The 16,873-nt window shown below is 44.4% G+C and overlaps 4 non-coding genes across 4 annotated transcripts; all 4 read right to left on the bottom strand.

Moving 5' to 3' along the window:
• Nucleotides 1–2,456: 2,456 nt before the first annotated feature.
• Nucleotides 2,457–2,563, bottom strand: LOC138567928 (U6 spliceosomal RNA). The gene has a single exon (XR_011302306.1). It is a non-coding gene; the product is annotated as a U6 spliceosomal RNA (small nuclear RNA).
• An 8,415-nt stretch (nucleotides 2,564–10,978) lies between these two features.
• LOC138567927 (U6 spliceosomal RNA) lies at nucleotides 10,979–11,085 on the bottom strand. The gene has a single exon (XR_011302305.1). It is a non-coding gene; the product is annotated as a U6 spliceosomal RNA (small nuclear RNA).
• Nucleotides 11,086–13,541: 2,456 nt separating this feature from the next.
• Nucleotides 13,542–13,648, bottom strand: LOC138567926 (U6 spliceosomal RNA). Its single transcript, XR_011302304.1, has one exon. It is a non-coding gene; the product is annotated as a U6 spliceosomal RNA (small nuclear RNA).
• Nucleotides 13,649–16,103: 2,455 nt separating this feature from the next.
• Nucleotides 16,104–16,210, bottom strand: LOC138567925 (U6 spliceosomal RNA). Its single transcript, XR_011302303.1, has one exon. It is a non-coding gene; the product is annotated as a U6 spliceosomal RNA (small nuclear RNA).
• Between the last annotated feature and the right edge of the window lie 663 nt (nucleotides 16,211–16,873).

Genomic DNA, 16,873 nt, shown 5'->3' with positions numbered 1-16,873 from the left:
GCAAAGGGAGAGTCAATCAAACCATTCATTAGGATCTCAGGTCAAAGGTTTGCCATTCCAAATGTCCTTATGTCAGAGGGCAGAAAGTCCAAACATCATTTAGATATCGGGTGGTATGAAATGAAGAGGCAAACAACAATGAATAAGCATTTGTTGCTGCTGTATTGATCTGGTCCTTAAGGGTTTTAGTTTAATGCCAATTATATTTAAAGATAGAAAGATTAATGCTCCAGGGTGCTTGCAAAATGACACCCCCTCCCCATCACAATGGCTGGGTGATGCAAGCCTGAGAGCATCACAATAGACCCATAGACATGAGAAAAACTCTGTACATCTGAGTGTATGTGGGCCCATGGCTGTATCAAGGACAAGGCAAGAACAGGAGGTGGGTAAGGCGTCAGCACCAGAGGGTGTCCGATTGAGCCCTGTAAGCAACAGATGTTGGACCGTCCTTTAAAAGATTCTGAGGCTGATTTCAATTTTAACTTTGCTGCTGATTTAAGGATTGCTCAACCTTGACCCACGTCTAGTTTGTTTAGATAAGCCCTGGAATTCCTTTACAGCTTGTACTGGTGGGAGATGATGTGAGTTTATCAACTGCAACGGGATATGAGGCTTGTGTGCCACAAAAAGCAGGTCTAGTATTTTTTATAAGAAAGCCACTTTAAGAAGGGAACTTTGGACAACCCTACCGAGAGCAAAAGTATTACACAGGAGGTAAGGGGGGTCAGTGGGTCAACTGATACAATAAACTGACTCACAGTCAAATGTGCTAAATCCAAACACTACCAGTTCCGACATGTTCCAGGCTTTCTGTTTCATTTTTTAACAGATCCATTCCTATGTACCTCTGTGCTTTCAACAGATTTTTCGTTGTAAGGGAGGGACATACAGTAGGCCGTAAAACATTCCTGGGCAGGAAAGACTCTATGTAAAAGCAAGAGTAGCAGACAGCTTAAAAGATTCATCAGCAGAACCCTCTACACCTTCCCCAAAAAATATAAAATTATTTCTCTGCATGTATGTGCGTTGAACAGCGCAAGTAATTTGGTTAATGTCAGTGGATAAATGTCACTTTCCCATAGCGCAGGACAACATCACTTGTACAGGCCCCTTCTGCAAAGGCATTACCGCTGTAGAAAGCAGTGAAAAAGTGAGGCAGTGCAGTCACCCCTGACCCTTCACTGCCCTGATCGGCCACGATCGGCCAAGGACCTCTCTATAAGAGCTGAGGGTGGAATTTTTCTGGACCTCGGTAACTTAGGGAGACATGGCTAAATGGATCCTCAATCAACGGCCCAGCCTTTGCTCTGTGGCCTGTCCGAATATGTCTGTTCTCCAAATTACCTGCCACAGCCCAGGTGTCAGCTTGTGAGATGGAATGACCTCCCAGGAAGCATACTGGCAGATGATTTGCATAGGCACACCCCCTCTCCCTCTCTCTTAGCCCTGCTTACTCCACAGTAGCAAGTATCTGGGGAAAATATAGTGGTCGAGGTGGGGTAGCAGTAACTAGCAACTATGAGAAAGTAAATCTGGGGCACTTGGCGACCTGTGGGAAACAACTGCAGAGCTCAGTGCCCAGAACTTTGTGGCACAGGGAGGAGGTCTGTGGGATTTCAGTAACTTGGAGACATGCAACCTGGTCGGGAGTGCTTCAGGTCTCCTTCCTTGCATGTTCCAAGCAACTCAACAAAGCATCAACAGGCTGAGATACCAGCCACAGAGCCCCTTTCCCCTTGATTAAAAGCCTAAAATCTTTTCCATGCAAATACATAGCCACCAAATACCATATTTTCTTTGTTTTCTCTCTCTGTCTCTCTCCTCCCTCCCTCCTTCCCTCCCTCCCTCCCTCCCTCCCTCCCTCACTCACTCACTCACTCCTTCCCACCCTCCCGCCCTCTCTCTTCCCCCCTCTCCCTCTCCCTCAATCCTCCCATTAATTTTAAGTTTTCATGCACTGCAGCACATTGTGACAATGGTATTTCACAATGGGACTGTTTGAAAGTTACAGAAATCAAAAAAGAAATCAACCAACTATAAGCAGCCACGTCCGGAGTACACTGCTCAGCTCCAATTAAAGATTAAGGCCCAGAAGCAAGTAAAGCTGTAGTTCAGAGCGATCTTTGCAAATATCACCTCAAAGCAGTTTACGCTGGAGTGCAGAACAAGGGGGAAAGTGATAATACTGAGTTTGGTAGAATGGGATAAAAAAAACAAAAGAAGCATGCCACTTCTAAAAGTACAAGTCAAGAAATTCAAGGGGACGTGGCTGTTCATTCAGTCAAGAGGATTCACAAGTAAAAGGCTCCTGAGGCATTAGTGTTGAATTTGGCGCAAAATGTATTGTGTTGTCGTGTAATATGAATGAACATACAATTTCAATCTTCATTAAAAAAGATCTATTAAAAAATAAAGACTTGCAAATTAAGAAAGTTTCTGTCCTGTCATGTGCCAAAAATAGTGAATGCTTTACGAATGTGCGTGTCATCCTTTAGAGCAGGGGCCAATTTAATTTTCCCATTATCATTCCAATATTAGTACATGTGTTGCAGAAGCAAGCGCAAAGGGAGAGTCAATCAAACCATTCATTAGGATCTCAGGTCAAAGGTTTGCCATTCCAAATGTCCTTATGTCAGAGGGCAGAAAGTCCAAACACCATTTAGATATCGGGTGGTATGAAATGAAGAGGCAAACAACAATGAATAAGCATTCGTTGCTGCTGTATTGATCTGGTCCTTAAGGGTTTTAGTTTAATGCCAATTATATTTAAAGATAGAAAGATTAATGCTCCAGGGTGCTTGCAAAATGACACCCCCTCCCCATCACAATGGCTGGGTGATGCAAGCCTGAGAGCATCACAATAGACCCATAGACATGAGAAAAACTCTGTACCTCTGAGTGTATGTGGGCCCATGGCTGTATCAAGGACAAGGCAAGAACAGGAGGTGGGTAAGGCGTCAGCACCAGAGGGTGTCCGATTGAGCCCTGTAAGCAACAGATGTTGGACCGTCCTTTAAAAGATTCTGAGGCTGATTTCAATTTTAACTTTGCTGCTGATTTAAGGATTGCTCAACCTTGACCCACGTCTAGTTTGTTTGGATAAGCCCTGGAATTCCTTTACAGCTTGTACTGGTGGGAGATGATGTGAGTTTATCAACTGCAACGGGATATGAGGCTTGTGTGCCACAAAAAGCAGGTCTAGTATTTTTTATAAGAAAGCCACTTAAGAAGGGAACTTTGGACAACCCTACCGAGAGCAAAAGTATTACACAGGAGGTAAGGGGGTCAGTGGGTCAACTGATACAATAAACTGACTCACAGTCAAATGTGCTAAATCCAAACACTACCAGTTTCGACATGTTCCTGGCTTTCTGTTTCATTTTTTAACAGATCCATTCCTATGTACCTCTGTGCTTTCAACAGATTTTTCGTTGTAAGGGAGGGACATACAGTAGGCCGTAAAACATTCCTGGGCAGGAAAGACTATGTAAAAGCAAGAGTAGCAGACAGCTTAAAAGAATCATCAGCAGAACCCTCTACACCTTCCCCAAAAAATATAAAATTATTTCTCTGCATGTATGTGCGTTGAACAGCGCAAGTAATTTGGTTAATGTCAGTGGATAAATGTCACTTTCCCATAGCGCAGGACAACATCACTTGTACAGGCCCCTTCTGCAAAGGCATTACCGCTGTAGAAAGCAGTGAAAAAGTGAGGCAGTGTGCAGTCACCCCTGACCCTTCACTGCCCTGATCGGCCACGATCGGCCAAGGACCTCTCTATAAGAGCTGAGGGTGGAATTTTTCTGGACCTCGGTAACTTAGGGAGACATGGCTAAATGGATCCTCAATCAACGGCCCAGCCTTTGCTCTGTGGCCTGTCCGAATATGTCTGTTCTCCAAATTACCTGCCACTGCCCAGGTGTCAGCTTGTGAGATGGAATGACCTCCCAGGAAGCATACTGGCAGATGATTTGCATAGGCACACCCCCTCTCCCTCTCTCTTAGCCCTGCTTACTCCACAGTAGCAAGTATCTGGGGAAAATATAGTGGTCGAGGTGGGGTAGCAGTAACTAGCAACTATGAGAAAGTAAATCTGGGGCACTTGGCGACCTGTGGGAAACAACTGCAGAGCTCAGTGCCCAGAACTTTGTGGCACAGGGAGGAGGTCTGTGGGATTTCAGTAACTTGGAGACATGCAACCTGGTCGGGAGTGCTTCAGGTCTCCTTCCTTGCATGTTCCAAGCAACTCTTCAAAGCATCAACAGGCTGAGATACCAGCCACAGAGCCCCTTTCCACTTGATTAAAAGCCTAAAATCTTTTCCATGCAAACACATAGCCCCCGAATACCATATTTTCTTTGTTTTCTCTCTCTCTGTCTCTCTCTCCTCCCTCCCTCCCTCCCTCCCTCTCTCTCTCCCTCCCTCCCTCCCTCCCTCCCTCCTTTCCACCACCCACAACCCCCCTCCCTCTCCCTCGTCCTCTCCCTACCATTACTTTTAAGTTTCCCTGCACTGCAGCACATTGCGACAATGGTAATTCACAATGGGACTGTTTGAAAGTTACAGAAATCAAAAAAGAATCAACCAACTAAAAGCAGCCAAATCCGGAGTACACTGCTCAGCCACAATTAAAGATTAAGGCCTAGAAGCAAGTAAAGCTGTACTTCAGAGCGATGTTTGCAAATAGCACCTTAAAGCAGTTTACGCTGGAGTGCACAACAAGGGGGAAAAGTGATAATACCGAGTTTGGTAGAATGGGATAAAAAAACAAAAGCAGCGTGCCACTTCTAAAAGTACAAGTCAAGAAATTGAAGGTGGTGGGGCTGTTCATTCAGTCAATAGGACTCACAAGTAAACGGCTCCCGAGGCATTAGTGTTGAATTTGGCGCAAAATGTATTGTGTTGTCGTGTAATATGTATGAACATACAATTTCAATCTTCATTAAAAAAGATGTATTAAAAAATAAAGACTTGCAGATTAAGAAAGTTTCTGTCCTGTCGTGTGCCAAAAATAGTGAATGCTTTACGAATGTGCGTGTCATCCTTTGAAGCAGGGGCCAATTCAATTTTCCCATTTTCATTCCAATATTAGTACATGTTTTGCTGAGGTACATAGGAAGTTAAGTTCAGTTAAGAAATGAAACAAAAAGCCTGGAAACATGTTGAAACAGGTAGGATTTGGACTTACAATAAACTGATTCACAGTCAGATGTGCTATCCCTTGACCCACTGACCCCCCTACCTTTTGTGTAATCCTTTCGCTCTCAGCAGGGTTGTCCAAAGTTCCCTACTTAAAGAGACTTTCTTATAAAAATGATCCTAGACCTGTTTTTTATGGCCCACATGCCTCATATCCCGTTGCTCTTGATAAACTCACATCATCTCCCACCAATACAAGCTGTAAAAGATGTCAAGGGCATAGCCAAGGAAACTAGACGTGGGCTGAAGGTTGAGCAATCCTTAAATCAGCAGCAAAAATAACATTGAAATCAGCCTCAGAATCTCTTAAAGGATGGGCCAACACTGGTTGCTTGCAGGGCGCAATCGGGCAGCCTCTGGTGCTGACGCCTTAAGGCAAGCGCAAAGGGAGAGCCAACCAAACCATTGATTAGGACCTCTGGACTTTCTGCTCTTTGACATAAGGACATTTGTTATGGCAAACATTTCACCAAACCCCATTTAGATGTCGGGTGTTATGGGATTAAGCGGCAAACAGCAATTCATCAGCATTCTTTGCTGCTGTATTGATCTGGTCCTAAAGGGTTTGGTTTAATGCCAATTATATTTAAAGATAAAAAGATTCATGCTCAAGGGTGCTTGCAAATTGACACCCCCTCCCCATCACGATGGCTGTGTGATGCAAGCGTAAGAGCATCACAGAAGACCCATAGACATGAGAAACACTCTGTACCTCTGAGTGTATGTGGGCCCATGGCTGGATCAAGGACAAGGCAAGAACAGGAGATGGCTTAAGGTGTCAGCACCCAGGCTGCCCCATTGCGCGCTGCCAGCAACAGATATTGGACCATCCTTTAAGAGATTCTGAGGCTGATTTCAATGTTAACTTTGCTGCTGATTAAAGGATTGCTCAACCTTCGACCCGCGTCTAGTTTGCTTGGCTAAGCCCTGAAAATCTTTTACAGCTTATATTGGTGAGAGATGAAGTGAGTTTATCAAGAGCAACGGGATATGAGGCATGTGTGCCACAGAATGCAGGTCTAGGATCTTTTATATGAAATCCACTTTGGAAAACCCTACTGAGAAAAAAGGATTACACAAAAGGAAAGGGGGTCAGTGGGTCAAGGGATAGCACATCTAACTGTTAGTTAATTGTAAGTCCAAATCCTACCCGTTTCCACATTTTTCCAGGCTTTTTGTTTCATTTCTTAACAGATCCATTCCTATGTACCTCTGTGCTTTCAACAGAGTTTTCATTGTAATGGAGGGACATACAGTATGACTTAAACATGCCTGGGCAGGGAAGACTATGTAAAAGCAAGAGTAGCAGACAGCTTAATAAATCATCAGCAGGACACTCTAGACCTTCCCCAAAAAAACATAACATGATTTCTATGCATGTATGTGCATTGAACAGCGCAAGTAATTTGGTTAATGTCAGTGGATAAATGTCACTTTCCCATAGCGCAGGACAACATCACTTGTACAGGCCCCTTCTGCAAAGGCATTACCGCTGTAGAAAGCAGTGAAAAAGTGAGGCAGTGTGCAGTCACCCCTGACCCTTCACTGCCCTGATCGGCCACGATCGGCCAAGGACCTCTCTATAAGAGCTGAGGGTGGAATTTTTCTGGACCTCGGTAACTTAGGGAGACATGGCTAAATGGATCCTCAATCAACGGCCCAGCCTTTGCTCTGTGGCCTGTCCGAATATGTCTGTTCTCCAAATTACCTGCCACTGCCTAGGTGTCAGCTGGTGAGATGGAATGACCTCCCAGGAAGCATACTGGCAGATGATTTGCATAGGCACACCCCCTCTCCCTCTCTCTTAGCCCTGCTTACTCCACAGTAGCAAGTATCTGGGGAAAATATAGTGGTCGAGGTGGGGTAGCAGTAACTAGCAACTATGAGAAAGTAAATCTGGGGCACTTGGCGACCTGTGGGAAACAACTGCAGAGCTCAGTGCCCAGAACTTTGTGGCACAGGGAGGAGGTCTGTGGGATTTCAGTAACTTGGAGACATGCAACCTGGTCGGGAGTGCTTCAGGTCTCCTTCCTTGCATGTTCCAAGCAGCTCAACAAAGCATCAACAGGCTGAGATACCAGCCACAGAGCCCCTTTCCCCTTGATTAAAAGCCTAAAATCTTTTCCATGCAAATACATAGCCACCAAATACCATATTTTCTTTGTTTTCTCTCTCTCTGTCTCTCTCCTCCCTCCCTCCCTCCCTCCCTCCCTCCTTTCCACCACCCACAACCCCCCTCCCTCTCCCTCGTCCTCTCCCTACCATTACTTTTAAGTTTCCCTGCACTGCAGCACATTGCGACAATGGTAATTCACAATGGGACTGTTTGAAAGTTACAGAAATCAAAAAAGAATCAACCAACTAAAAGCAGCCAAATCCGGAGTACACTGCTCAGCCACAATTAAAGATTAAGGCCTAGAAGCAAGTAAAGCTGTAGTTCAGAGCGATGTTTGCAAATAGCACCTTAAAGCAGTTTACGCTGGAGTGCACAACAAGGGGGAAAAGTGATAATACCGAGTTTGGTAGAATGGGATAAAAAAACAAAAGCAGCGTGCCACTTCTAAAAGTACAAGTCAAGAAATTGAAGGTGGTGGGGCTGTTCATTCAGTCAATAGGACTCACAAGTAAACGGCTCCCGAGGCATTAGTGTTGAATTTGGCGCAAAATGTATTGTGTTGTCGTGTAATATGTATGAACATACAATTTCAATCTTCATTAAAAAAGATGTATTAAAAAATAAAGACTTGCAGATTAAGAAAGTTTCTGTCCTGTCGTGTGCCAAAAATAGTGAATGCTTTACGAATGTGCGTGTCATCCTTTGAAGCAGGGGCCAATTCAATTTTCCCATTTTCATTCCAATATTAGTACATGTTTTGCTTGAGGTACATAGGAAGTTAAGTTCAGTTAAGAAATGAAACAAAAAGCCTGGAAACATGTTGAAACAGGTAGGATTTGGACTTACAATAAACTGATTCACAGTCAGATGTGCTATCCCTTGACCCACTGACACCCCTACCTTTTGTGTAATCCTTTCGCTCTCAGCAGGGTTGTCCAAAGTTCCCTACTTAAAGAGACTTTCTTATAAAAATGATCCTAGACCTGTTTTTTATGGCCCACATGCCTCATATCCCGTTGCTCTTGATAAACTCACATCATCTCCCACCAATACAAGCTGTAAAAGATGTCAAGGGCATAGCCAAGGAAACTAGACGTGGGCTGAAGGTTGAGCAATCCTTAAATCAGCAGCAAAAATAACATTGAAATCAGCCTCAGAATCTCTTAAAGGATGGGCCAACACTGGTTGCTTGCAGGGCGCAATCGGGCAGCCTCTGGTGCTGACGCCTTAAGGCAAGCGCAAAGGGAGAGCCAACCAAACCATTGATTAGGACCTCTGGACTTTCTGCTCTTTGACATAAGGACATTTGTTATGGCAAACATTTGACCAAACCCCATTTAGATGTCGGATGTTATGGGATTAAGCGGCAAACAGCAATTCATCAGCATTCTTTGCTGCTGTATTGATCTGGTCCTAAAGGGTTTGGTTTAATGCCAATTATATTTAAAGATAAAAAGATTCATGCTCAAGGGTGCTTGCAAATCGACACCCCCTCCCCATCACGATGGCTGTGTGATGCAAGCGTAAGAGCATCACAGAAGAACCATAGACATGAGAAACACTCTGTACCTCTGAGTGTATGTGGGCCCATGGCTGGATCAAGGACAAGGCAAGAACAGGAGATGGCTTAAGGTGTCAGCACCCAGGCTGCCCCATTGCGCGCTGCCAGCAACAGATATTGGACCATCCTTTAAGAGATTCTGAGGCTGATTTCAATGTTAACTTTGCTGCTGATTAAAGGATTGCTCAACCTTCGACCCGCGTCTAGTTTGCTTGGCTAAGCCCTGAAAATCTTTTACAGCTTATATTGGTGAGAGATGATGTGAGTTTATCAAGAGCAACGGGATATGAGGCATGTGTGCCAGAGAATGCAGGTCTAGGATCTTTTATATGAAATCCACTTTGGAAAACCCTACTGAGAAAAAAAGGATTACACAAAAGGAAAGGGGGTCAGTGGGTCAAGGGATAGCACATCTAACTGTTAGTTAATTGTAAGTCCAAATCCTACCCGTTTCCACATTTTTCCAGGCTTTTTGTTTCATTTCTTAACAGATCCATTCCTATGTACCTCTGTGCTTTCAACAGAGTTTTCATTGTAATGGAGGGACATACAGTATGACTTAAACATGCCTGGGCAGGGAGGACTATGTAAAAGCAAGAGTAGCAGACAGCTTAATAAATCATCAGCAGGACCCTCTAGACGTTCCCCAAAAAAACACAACATGATTTCTATGCATGTATGTGCATTGAACAGCGCAAGTAATTTGGTTAATGTCAGTGGATAAATGTCACTTTCCCATAGCGCAGGACAACATCACTTGTACAGGCCCCTTCTGCAAAGGCATTACCGCTGTAGAAAGCAGTGAAAAAGTGAGGCAGTGTGCAGTCACCCCTGACCCTTCACTGCCCTGATCGGCCACGATCGGCCAAGGACCTCTCTATGAGAGCTGAGGGTGGAATTTTCTGGGCCTCGGTAACTTACGGAGACATGGCTAGAGGGATCCTCAATCAACGGCTCAGCCTTTGCTCTGTGGCCTGTCCGTATATGTCTGTTCTCCAAATTACCTGCCACTGCCCAGGTGTCAGCTGGTGAGATGGAATGACCTCCCAGGAAGCATACTGGCAGATGATTTGCATAGGCACACCCCCTCTCCCTCTCTCTTAGCCCTGCTTACTCCACAGTAGCAAGTATCTGGGGAAAATATAGTGGTCGAGGTGGGGTAGCAGTAACTAGCAACTATGAGAAAGTAAATCTGGGGCACTTGGCGACCTGTGGGAAACAACTGCAGAGCTCAGTGCCCAGAACTTTGTGGCACAGGGAGGAGGTCTGTGGGATTTCAGTAACTTGGAGACATGCAACCTGGTCGGGAGTGCTTCAGGTCTCCTTCCTTGCATGTTCCAAGCAACTCAACAAAGCATCAACAGGCTGAGATACCAGCCACAGAGCCCCTTTCCCCTTGATTAAAAGCCTAAAATCTTTTCCATGCAAATACATAGCCACCAAATACCATATTTTCTTTGTTTTCTCTCTCTCTGTCTCTCTCCTCCCTCCCTCCTTCCCTCCCTCCCTCCCTCACTCACTCACTCCTTCCCACCCTCCCGCCCTCTCTCTCCCCCCCTCTCCCTCTCCCTCAATCCTCCCATTAAATTTAAATTTTCATGCACTGCAGCACATTGTGACAATGGTATTTCACAATGGGACTGTTTGAAAGTTACAGAAATCAAAAAAGAAATCAACCAACTATAAGCAGCCAAGTCCGGAGTACACTGCTCAGCTCCAATTAAAGATTAAGGCCCAGAAGCAAGTAAAGCTGTAGTTCAGAGCGATCTTTGCAAATATCACCTCAAAGCAGTTTACGCTGGAGTGCAGAACAAGGGGGAAAGTGATAATACTGAGTTTGGTAGAATGGGATAAAAAAAACAAAAGAAGCATGCCACTTCTAAAAGTACAAGTCAAGAAATTCAAGGGGACGTGGCTGTTCATTCAGTCAAGAGGATTCACAAGTAAAAGGCTCCTGAGGCATTAGTGTTGAATTTGGCGCAAAATGTATTGTGTTGTCGTGTAATATGAATGAACATACAATTTCAATCTTCATTAAAAAAGATCTATTAAAAAATAAAGACTTGCAAATTAAGAAAGTTTCTGTCCTGTCATGTGCCAAAAATAGTGAATGCTTTACGAATGTGCGTGTCATCCTTTAGAGCAGGGGCCAATTTAATTTTCCCATTATCATTCCAATATTAGTACATGTGTTGCAGAAGCAAGCGCAAAGGGAGAGTCAATCAAACCATTCATTAGGATCTCAGGTCAAAGGTTTGCCATTCCAAATGTCCTTATGTCAGAGGGCAGAAAGTCCAAACATCATTTAGATATCGGGTGGTATGAAATGAAGAGGCAAACAACAATGAATAAGCATTTGTTGCTGCTGTATTGATCTGGTCCTTAAGGGTTTTAGTTTAATGCCAATTATATTTAAAGATAGAAAGATTAATGCTCCAGGGTGCTTGCAAAATGACACCCCCTCCCCATCACAATGGCTGGGTGATGCAAGCCTGAGAGCATCACAATAGACCCATAGACATGAGAAAAACTCTGTACATCTGAGTGTATGTGGGCCCATGGCTGTATCAAGGACAAGGCAAGAACAGGAGGTGGGTAAGGCGTCAGCACCAGAGGGTGTCCGATTGAGCCCTGTAAGCAACAGATGTTGGACCGTCCTTTAAAAGATTCTGAGGCTGATTTCAATTTTAACTTTGCTGCTGATTTAAGGATTGCTCAACCTTGACCCACGTCTAGTTTGTTTAGATAAGCCCTGGAATTCCTTTACAGCTTGTACTGGTGGGAGATGATGTGAGTTTATCAACTGCAACGGGATATGAGGCTTGTGTGCCACAAAAAGCAGGTCTAGTATTTTTTATAAGAAAGCCACTTTAAGAAGGGAACTTTGGACAACCCTACCGAGAGCAAAAGTATTACACAGGAGGTAAGGGGGGTCAGTGGGTCAACTGATACAATAAACTGACTCACAGTCAAATGTGCTAAATCCAAACACTACCAGTTCCGACATGTTCCAGGCTTTCTGTTTCATTTTTTAACAGATCCATTCCTATGTACCTCTGTGCTTTCAACAGATTTTTCGTTGTAAGGGAGGGACATACAGTAGGCCGTAAAACATTCCTGGGCAGGAAAGACTCTATGTAAAAGCAAGAGTAGCAGACAGCTTAAAAGATTCATCAGCAGAACCCTCTACACCTTCCCCAAAAAATATAAAATTATTTCTCTGCATGTATGTGCGTTGAACAGCGCAAGTAATTTGGTTAATGTCAGTGGATAAATGTCACTTTCCCATAGCGCAGGACAACATCACTTGTACAGGCCCCTTCTGCAAAGGCATTACCGCTGTAGAAAGCAGTGAAAAAGTGAGGCAGTGCAGTCACCCCTGACCCTTCACTGCCCTGATCGGCCACGATCGGCCAAGGACCTCTCTATAAGAGCTGAGGGTGGAATTTTTCTGGACCTCGGTAACTTAGGGAGACATGGCTAAATGGATCCTCAATCAACGGCCCAGCCTTTGCTCTGTGGCCTGTCCGAATATGTCTGTTCTCCAAATTACCTGCCACAGCCCAGGTGTCAGCTTGTGAGATGGAATGACCTCCCAGGAAGCATACTGGCAGATGATTTGCATAGGCACACCCCCTCTCCCTCTCTCTTAGCCCTGCTTACTCCACAGTAGCAAGTATCTGGGGAAAATATAGTGGTCGAGGTGGGGTAGCAGTAACTAGCAACTATGAGAAAGTAAATCTGGGGCACTTGGCGACCTGTGGGAAACAACTGCAGAGCTCAGTGCCCAGAACTTTGTGGCACAGGGAGGAGGTCTGTGGGATTTCAGTAACTTGGAGACATGCAACCTGGTCGGGAGTGCTTCAGGTCTCCTTCCTTGCATGTTCCAAGCAACTCAACAAAGCATCAACAGGCTGAGATACCAGCCACAGAGCCCCTTTCCCCTTGATTAAAAGCCTAAAATCTTTTCCATGCAAATACATAGCCACCAAATACCATATTTTCTTTGTTTTCTCTCTCTGTCTCTCTCCTCCCTCCCTCCTTCCCTCCCTCCCTCCCTCCCTCCCTCCCTCACTCACTCACTCACTCCTTCCCACCCTCCCGCCCTCTCTCTTCCCCCCTCTCCCTCTCCCTCAATCCTCCCATTAATTTTAAGTTTTCATGCACTGCAGCACATTGTGACAATGGTATTTCACAATGGGACTGTTTGAAAGTTACAGAAATCAAAAAAGAAATCAACCAACTATAAGCAGCCACGTCCGGAGTACACTGCTCAGCTCCAATTAAAGATTAAGGCCCAGAAGCAAGTAAAGCTGTAGTTCAGAGCGATCTTTGCAAATATCACCTCAAAGCAGTTTACGCTGGAGTGCAGAACAAGGGGGAAAGTGATAATACTGAGTTTGGTAGAATGGGATAAAAAAAACAAAAGAAGCATGCCACTTCTAAAAGTACAAGTCAAGAAATTCAAGGGGACGTGGCTGTTCATTCAGTCAAGAGGATTCACAAGTAAAAGGCTCCTGAGGCATTAGTGTTGAATTTGGCGCAAAATGTATTGTGTTGTCGTGTAATATGAATGAACATACAATTTCAATCTTCATTAAAAAAGATCTATTAAAAAATAAAGACTTGCAAATTAAGAAAGTTTCTGTCCTGTCATGTGCCAAAAATAGTGAATGCTTTACGAATGTGCGTGTCATCCTTTAGAGCAGGGGCCAATTTAATTTTCCCATTATCATTCCAATATTAGTACATGTGTTGCAGAAGCAAGCGCAAAGGGAGAGTCAATCAAACCATTCATTAGGATCTCAGGTCAAAGGTTTGCCATTCCAAATGTCCTTATGTCAGAGGGCAGAAAGTCCAAACACCATTTAGATATCGGGTGGTATGAAATGAAGAGGCAAACAACAATGAATAAGCATTCGTTGCTGCTGTATTGATCTGGTCCTTAAGGGTTTTAGTTTAATGCCAATTATATTTAAAGATAGAAAGATTAATGCTCCAGGGTGCTTGCAAAATGACACCCCCTCCCCATCACAATGGCTGGGTGATGCAAGCCTGAGAGCATCACAATAGACCCATAGACATGAGAAAAACTCTGTACCTCTGAGTGTATGTGGGCCCATGGCTGTATCAAGGACAAGGCAAGAACAGGAGGTGGGTAAGGCGTCAGCACCAGAGGGTGTCCGATTGAGCCCTGTAAGCAACAGATGTTGGACCGTCCTTTAAAAGATTCTGAGGCTGATTTCAATTTTAACTTTGCTGCTGATTTAAGGATTGCTCAACCTTGACCCACGTCTAGTTTGTTTGGATAAGCCCTGGAATTCCTTTACAGCTTGTACTGGTGGGAGATGATGTGAGTTTATCAACTGCAACGGGATATGAGGCTTGTGTGCCACAAAAAGCAGGTCTAGTATTTTTTATAAGAAAGCCACTTAAGAAGGGAACTTTGGACAACCCTACCGAGAGCAAAAGTATTACACAGGAGGTAAGGGGGGTCAGTGGGTCAACTGATACAATAAACTGACTCACAGTCAAATGTGCTAAATCCAAACACTACCAGTTCCGACATGTTCCAGGCTTTCTGTTTCATTTTTTAACAGATCCATTCCTATGTACCTCTGTGCTTTCAACAGATTTTTCGTTGTAAGGGAGGGACATACAGTAGGCCGTAAAACATTCCTGGGCAGGAAAGACTCTATGTAAAAGCAAGAGTAGCAGACAGCTTAAAAGATTCATCAGCAGAACCCTCTACACCTTCCCCAAAAAATATAAAATTATTTCTCTGCATGTATGTGCGTTGAACAGCGCAAGTAATTTGGTTAATGTCAGTGGATAAATGTCACTTTCCCATAGCGCAGGACAACATCACTTGTACAGGCCCCTTCTGCAAAGGCATTACCGCTGTAGAAAGCAGTGAAAAAGTGAGGCAGTGCAGTCACCCCTGACCCTTCACTGCCCTGATCGGCCACGATCGGCCAAGGACCTCTCTATAAGAGCTGAGGGTGGAATTTTTCTGGACCTCGGTAACTTAGGGAGACATGGCTAAATGGATCCTCAATCAACGGCCCAGCCTTTGCTCTGTGGCCTGTCCGAATATGTCTGTTCTCCAAATTACCTGCCACTGCCCAGGTGTCAGCTTGTGAGATGGAATGACCTCCCAGGAAGCATACTGGCAGATGATTTGCATAGGCACACCCCCTCTCCCTCTCTCTTAGCCCTGCTTACTCCACAGTAGCAAGTATCTGGGGAAAATATAGTGGTCGAGGTGGGGTAGCAGTAACTAGCAACTATGAGAAAGTAAATCTGGGGCACTTGGCGACCTGTGGGAAACAACTGCAGAGCTCAGTGCCCAGAACTTTGTGGCACAGGGAGGAGGTCTGTGGGATTTCAGTAACTTGGAGACATGCAACCTGGTCGGGAGTGCTTCAGGTCTCCTTCCTTGCATGTTCCAAGCAACTCAACAAAGCATCAACAGGCTGAGATACCAGCCACAGAGCCCCTTTCCCCTTGATTAAAAGCCTAAAATCTTTTCCATGCAAATACATAGCCACCAAATACCATATTTTCTTTGTTTTCTCTCTCTGTCTCTCTCCTCCCTCCCTCCTTCCCTCCCTCCCTCCCTCCCTCCCTCCCTCCCTCACTCACTCACTCCTTCCCACCCTCCCGCCCTCTCTCTTCCCCCCTCTCCCTCTCCCTCAATCCTCCCATTAATTTTAAGTTTTCATGCACTGCAGCACATTGTGACAATGGTATTTCACAATGGGACTGTTTGAAAGTTACAGAAATCAAAAAAGAAATCAACCAACTATAAGCAGCCACGTCCGGAGTACACTGCTCAGCTCCAATTAAAGATGAAGGCCCAGAAGCAAGTAAAGCTGTAGTTCAGAGCGATCTTTGCAAATATCACCTCAAAGCAGTTTACGCTGGAGTGCAGAACAAGGGGGAAAGTGATAATACTGAGTTTGGTAGAATGGGATAAAAAAAACAAAAGAAGCATGCCACTTCTAAAAGTACAAGTCAAGAAATTCAAGGGGACGTGGCTGTTCATTCAGTCAAGAGGATTCACAAGTAAAAGGCTCCTGAGGCATTAGTGTTGAATTTGGCGCAAAATGTATTGTGTTGTCGTGTAATATGAATGAACATACAATTTCAATCTTCATTAAAAAAGATCTATTAAAAAATAAAGACTTGCAAATTAAGAAAGTTTCTGTCCTGTCATGTGCCAAAAATAGTGAATGCTTTACGAATGTGCGTGTCATCCTTTAGAGCAGGGGCCAATTTAATTTTCCCATTATCATTCCAATATTAGTACATGTGTTGCAGAAGCAAGCGCAAAGGGAGAGTCAATCAAACCATTCATTAGGATCTCAGGTCAAAGGTTTGCCATTCCAAATGTCCTTATGTCAGAGGGCAGAAAGTCCAAACACCATTTAGATATCGGGTGGTATGAAATGAAGAGGCAAACAACAATGAATAAGCATTCGTTGCTGCTGTATTGATCTGGTCCTTAAGGGTTTTAGTTTAATGCCAATTATATTTAAAGATAGAAAGATTAATGCTCCAGGGTGCTTGCAAAATGACACCCCCTCCCCATCACAATGGCTGGGTGATGCAAGCCTGAGAGCATCACAATAGACCCATAGACATGAGAAAAACTCTGTACCTCTGAGTGTATGTGGGCCCATGGCTGTATCAAGGACAAGGCAAGAACAGGAGGTGGGTAAGGCGTCAGCACCAGAGGGTGTCCGATTGAGCCCTGTAAGCAACAGATGTTGGACCGTCCTTTAAAAGATTCTGAGGCTGATTTCAATTTTAACTTTGCTGCTGATTTAAGGATTGCTCAACCTTGACCCACGTCTAGTTTGTTTGGATAAGCCCTGGAATTCCTTTACAGCTTGTACTGGTGGGAGAAGATGTGAGTTTATCAACTGCAACGGGATATGAGGCTTGTGTGCCACAAAAAGCAGGTCTAGTATTTTTTATAAGAAAGCCAC

This window comes from Ambystoma mexicanum, chromosome 2p (genome assembly GCF_040938575.1).
Source record: "Ambystoma mexicanum isolate Mex_15411 chromosome 2p, UKY_AmexF1_1, whole genome shotgun sequence".
In the NCBI taxonomy this organism is placed as follows: Eukaryota; Metazoa; Chordata; class Amphibia; order Caudata; family Ambystomatidae; genus Ambystoma; species Ambystoma mexicanum.
Note: the sequence above shows the minus strand (reverse complement) of the source record. Positions and strands in the feature narration are given on the sequence as shown.